A 6,000-nucleotide genomic window follows, 5' to 3' on the forward strand; every position below is an offset into this window, starting at 1 on the left:
TTACAGGCGTCCGCCACCACGCCCGGCTAATTTTTGTATTTTTAGTAGAGACAGGGTTTCACCACGTTGGCCAGGCTGGTCTTGAACTCCTGATGTCAGGTGATCCACCTGCCTTGGCCTCCCAATGTACTGGGATTACAGGCGTGAGCCACCGTGCCTGGCCCAAATTCCTTAAACACTCACACCCATATATACATTACCTACTCTTAAATAATGACAAAGGTAATAACAACTTACTTTATCTCCAGGGCAAGTGTAAGTGATTTAGGTTTCATTTAATCTAGTGTTTTAGAAAGGAAAATCCAAACTCTTGCATAAGCCGTAATACCATGTTTGCATTTTTATTTTACACTGTGGGAAAGATGGGAGAGAATATTTATTTATTTATTTATTTATTTATTTATTTATTTATTTAAGACGGAGTCTTGCTCTGTTGCCCAGGCTGGAGTGCAGTAGCCGGATCTCAGCTCACTGCAAGCTCCGCTTCCCAGGTTCACGCCATTCTCCTGCCTCAGCCTCCCGAGCAGCTGGGACTACAGGCGCCCGTCACCTCGCCCGGCTAGTTTTTTTTGTATTTTTTAGTAGAGACGGGGTTTCACTGTGTCAGCCAGGATGGTCTCGATCTCCTGACCTCGTGATCCGCCTATCTCGGCCTCCCGAAGTGCTGGGATTACAGGCTTGAGCCACCGCGCCCGGCCGAGAATATTTATATAGAAATATTGTATGTCCAAAATTCACAAATTAATTTACTTTGGAGTAAAATGGAATTATATTTATTTTACCATCATAACTTCTAGTTTTTGGTTTTAAGATCTTAGGACAAAAAGATTTGTAAGTAAAATATCTTTCAATCTGTAACAATATATTTGAATGAAATTTAGACCCAGAACCTGCAATAAAAGTCAAAAACAAAACAAATTTTAGAAACTTAGACCCAGAACTTTTTGTATTATTTTTATTTTCTCTTTAGTCTTTACGTGATGGTTAATCTTTAGCCTATTGCCCATTTGTATTTCTTTTGTATTTTTTCTTGTAACACAGCAAGGACCCTGAAGTCATTAAACCAAAGTAAGATTTCCTGTATTTCCATCCAACAACTTTTTAAAGTGTTTGTGTTAGAGAGTAAGAATGTTTAATCTTTTGTTAATAAATTATTACTTTATACACACTAATTCTTATGTATTTATTTTTTCTTTCTTCACATCAGTGTAGTAGTTACTTTTAACCATGAATTTATAATTCAAAGTAATCCAGTGTTTCCTTTGAAAAAACCTTTCCCAGGTAGAAAATCTTCATTTTAAGATTTAGTTCTATGAACTATCAGCCCATGGGGAATATTAACATATTTAGTAGCTTTGGGTAAATTAAGGTGGTGACGATTAAGACTCTGTGTTCTCATTTTCCAAGCAGGAAAGTTTTTCGTAAAGGGCAAGTGAAGTGCGCTTAAAGCGTTCAGAGTTTGCTTTGGGATTTACAATTTTCTTGGGAATTGTATTAGTTATATCTTGCTGCATAAAAACCACTCCAAAATTTAGTGGCTTAAAACAACAATAATTAATTATTTCTGACTATTCTGTGGATTGGCAATCAGGGCGTTTCTTTGCTGTACTTGCCGGGTAACATTCATTGGGCCACTTGCCGTCATCTGATGCCTCAAGTAGGGCTGGGATGTTCCAAGGTGGAGGAGAATTCCTCAGTAGGCTAGACGGCCTCATCACAGCATGGTGGTCTCAGGGTGTCAAAGTGACACAGCAGGAACTGCAACGCCTCTCAAGACCAAGTCTCCGGATCTCACACAATCTCACTCCTGCCACCTTTCATTGGTCAAAGCAAATTACTGATTTTACAAGGCTCTGCCTTTGGTCCCACAGGCAGGAGGTCAGACTGCTGCGTCAGGGCAGGCATAACTGGGGCTACCTGTCCCTGTGGAGAATGACCCTTGGCAGCCCGGGCTGGCTGCAGGGGCTTTGCAGCCTCTACCCATACACCCAAGCTGGAAATGACTTAGGGGGCCAACAGGGACATGACAGGCCCTACTGCATAGCGAGTGCCCTGCGTGTGCACCTGTACATTCCTCCCCTCCCCGAGTTGTATGGGGTGCACTCTGCCTTTACCCTAAGTCCCTTCTTGGTCAGTCCCCGGTTGTTGTCCCTTTGTGGTGGTCAGCAAGAAACGTGCAGTTTCAGTTCGATGCGGAGTGGGATGGCAACTTTAGGGAGGGGAGTTAGTTACTCTAATATCAGTTAGACGCTATTTTACAAACTTATAAGTTCAACCTTGAATCAAGGGTGTGAAGAAATAGACTCCATCTCTTGATGGGGAGAGAAGAAATGACACACTGCCAAGAGATGTGGATACAGGGAGGTATGATTTATTGGACTATTATGATAGTGATTTATCCCAGTGGCCTTTAAGAGTCCTTCCAGGATTCATATAGATGCTTAATGGTCTTTCTCATATCAACGAAAATAGGAATTCATTGCAATTGAGACACTTTCTGGTCTTCAAATTTAAGAATATTCTAGAGACGGGCAAACTATTCTAGGTCAAAGTTTCCTCAAGTGCAAACTGTACAACTGGGTTTTATTCAATTTACTCATTTGTTTTTCTTTAGAAACGTACAGCCTCTGAAGACCCTGCTTCTGAATGAGCAGGCTGGAGTTTCCTTGGGATCCGGAACTCATATTGGATTCGCTACCTACCATCTTGGACAATTCATGTAGGAAAACAAATCCTCATTTGTTCAAACAATAGATGAAAATTATTAAAGTTCGAACACACTTTACATGGCAGCCTTGTGTTTCAAAGAAAAGGAAAGAGATAGTTGAATCAGGGTAAAACAACCCACTCACAACCTTAGGCTAAGACACTTACATAGCTTGTCTTCTAGCAAACTGCATATTTAATCTGCTAAGGCAATGGGTCCCTTGTCTGGAGATGCGACTGCCACTCAGGGTCATATCTTTTGTTCTCCTCTGAACTCTAGTCTAGTTGAAGTTTTCTAAAAATCCGGGAACTCTTATCCCCCAATCCCTGCAAAATGGCTTAATCTAACATGTCACAAAGAAGGAAACTTCATGTCTTAACTTGGGTTAAAAAATTTTTCTAACTTGACACAATTTTCAAAGGCTTCATCAGTTTAAAAAGATTCTTGTGCTGATTCCATTAGCAATATCTGGCAGCTGCTACTAGCAGCAAAATCTACCATGACTACCACTATTATATATTTGCAGTTCTCTTACTTCTTGTTTTTTTTTTTTTGAAAAAAAATTATTTTTAATTTTTGTAGGTACATAGTAGGTATATATATATTTATGGGCTAAGTGAGATATTTTGATACAGGAATGCAATCTGTAAGAAACACATCTCAAGCATTTATCCTTTGTGTTACAGACACTCCAATGATATTCTTTTAGTTATTTAAAATGTATAATTAATTATTTTTGACTATAGTCACCCTGTTGTGTTAGAGAATACTAGATATTATTCATTCTTTCTAATTATTCTTTTGTACCCATTAACCATCCCCACTCCCCCCACCCACCCCACTACCCTTCCTAACCTCTGGTAACCATCCTTCTATTCTATCTCCATGAGTTCAATTGTTTTAATTTTTAGCTCCCTCAAATAAGTGAGAACATATGATATTCGTCTTTCTTTGCCTGGTTTATTTCACTTAACGTAATGACCTGTAGTTCCAACCATGTTGTTGCAAATGACAGGATCTCATTCTTCTTTATGGTGTTCTCAAAGCCAAAATATCTTCAATTGTTTGGACCATACTAGAAGCAGGCACAAAGTCAAACAGCCTTCAACATTCAAACAGAAATGGACACCAACAGTCTTCTGGTCCATATTGGGCTCACTTAGGAAGTTAAAATGAGATCTATAATCTCAATGTTTTTGTTTGAATAGACGACCTAACAGTGGAAGAAGAAAACATGATAGGCATATGTGTTCCAGTAAGAGAAAGAAAAAAACATCAATCACAGGAGTCCAAACTATTTGGAATTGCCAACTCTGGCATTAAACAGCAGATGGAGCCAAAGGACCTTAATAGCAAGCAACAGATTTGCTGCCCTCTCCCTTACTTATCATCATAAGCAATAGTTCCTGCCACATAAGTTTGAAAAATGTTAGCTATGACTTGCTGAAACGCATTCCTTTTTATATTTGAACATCTTCAGTGGCATCTAATCCTGTTGCATTGCCACCTCTCCTTTAATCCACACCTAGGCTCCATGGGGAACTTCCTATGACAAACTGACTAGGAAAAAAATTCAGGTCTGATTTACAGATGATTCTGATGATATGCTGCTACCTCCTAAAAGTGGATGACCACAGCATTATAGAATTCCCCAAGGGTGATCCTGAAAGGCGGTTAGGAAGAAATATCTTCTTGTCAGAACTTTGAGCAGTGCACTTAGTTGTCCATTTTACCTGGAAAGAGAAAGGCCAGAAGTTACAGATCTATACTGATTCATGGGTAGTGGCGGATGGTTTGGCTCTATGTTCAGGGACTTAGGGAGGACTGACAATGAGTTAGAGAAGAGGCATGTAGATCAATCTTTTGTAAGGGCACAGGTGTGGAGATATTCGTGTTCCATGTGAATACTCACTAAATGTCATCTGTTACAGAGGTGGTGCTCAAAAGTCATCTTGACAAGATGACTTTTTGTGTGAATGACAACCAACTGATTTCCCAAGCCACTTCAGTGCTGCTCACTGGACCAATGAACAGGGTGATTATATCAGATCTCTTCCATTATGGATAAGGACATGATTATTTTCCTCACTGGAATAGATACTTACTTGATACGGATTTGTCTTTTCTGTGCATGATATTTCTGCTGGCACTATGATTCTTGGATGTATTGAATTCTTATCCACCATGATGGTATCCTATGTAATACTGCTTCTGTACTAGGAATTCATTGTACAGCAAAAAACCCAGGCAATATGTTCATACCCATATTATTCACCAGTCTTACCACTATCATTTCATCACTCAGAAGTAACTGGTCTGATAGAATTATAAAATAGTTTGTTGACAACTCAGTTATGGCATCAGCTGAGTGACAATGCCATGAGGGGTTAGGGTTCTGTCCTATAAGATGTAGTGTCTGATCAGAATCAATGACCAATATATGGTAATTTCTCTCCCATAGTCAGAAAATACAGGTCTAGGAACGGAGGGCTGGAAGGAGAAGTGGCCTTCCTCATTGTTATCTGTTATCCACACACAAAATTTGTGCTTCTTGTTCCTGCAACTTTGGAAACTTTGATTTAGATGCTTAGTTCTCAAGGGATGAATACGTCTACCAGGGTACATAATTATGATTCCATTGAACTGGAAGTTGAGACATCACCTGATTATTTTGGGCTTCTTGTTTACTCTGTTGTCTCTACAGCATCCTTCAAGATCAGCTCAGGAGGACTCTCCTTTCTTAATGGTGAAAGGCTAATTAAACTGTTTTCCCAAGCAAAACAACTCTTTTTACACTCCATTGCTATCCTTATGTCATGTAGACAGTGCTGCAGTTCTTTTTTTCATAGCAATTTTTTCTTCCTGTTTTACTTCTATGTGGTTTTAATTGAAAAACAGCCAAATGATAAATACATATATAAACATCCTGCCTCCTCTGTTGTGTCTGATTAAGATTTAGTAAGAGGCCTCAGGGTCTCCACCTGTTAGTACGTTGTGGTTTGTCTTGTATCTTTGGAGACAGGAGAGATCTGCGGCCTGTACATGTTTGTTGGAAATAAACTGCTTCTGTTTTTGAAAATAGGAATTTGCTTTATTTATTGCTGAAAACTTATGCCTTTGAAGTGAAAATATAAATTGCCTAAGTAATGTTCTCAAAACCAATTCTTACATAAGGTAATTTCTCTTAAATGTCTAGCACAGTGCCATTCAAGCATTCAATAAACATTAGTTGAGTATCGTTTAAGTTACAGACATTGGAAATACAGAGTCACTCCCCTCAAAATCTAGCCTAG

The 6,000-nt window shown here is 39.1% G+C and overlaps 1 protein-coding gene across 3 annotated transcripts in view; it reads left to right on the plus strand.

Moving 5' to 3' along the window:
- Positions 1 to 2,785, plus strand: part of PEX5 (peroxisomal biogenesis factor 5) — a 30,910-nt gene extending 28,125 nt beyond the window's left edge. For all 3 annotated transcript variants that reach the window (XM_009180123.2, XM_031650230.1, XM_009180124.1), the window contains one exon: positions 2,615 to 2,785. The gene's annotated coding sequence lies outside the window, so the exon portion shown is untranslated. The remainder of the gene's footprint in view (positions 1 to 2,614) is intronic.
- The last annotated feature ends 3,215 nt before the right edge of the window (positions 2,786 to 6,000 follow it).

The sequence above is a fragment of the Papio anubis genome, chromosome 9, assembly GCF_008728515.1.
Source record: "Papio anubis isolate 15944 chromosome 9, Panubis1.0, whole genome shotgun sequence".
Lineage (NCBI taxonomy): Eukaryota > Metazoa > Chordata > Mammalia > Primates > Cercopithecidae > Papio > Papio anubis.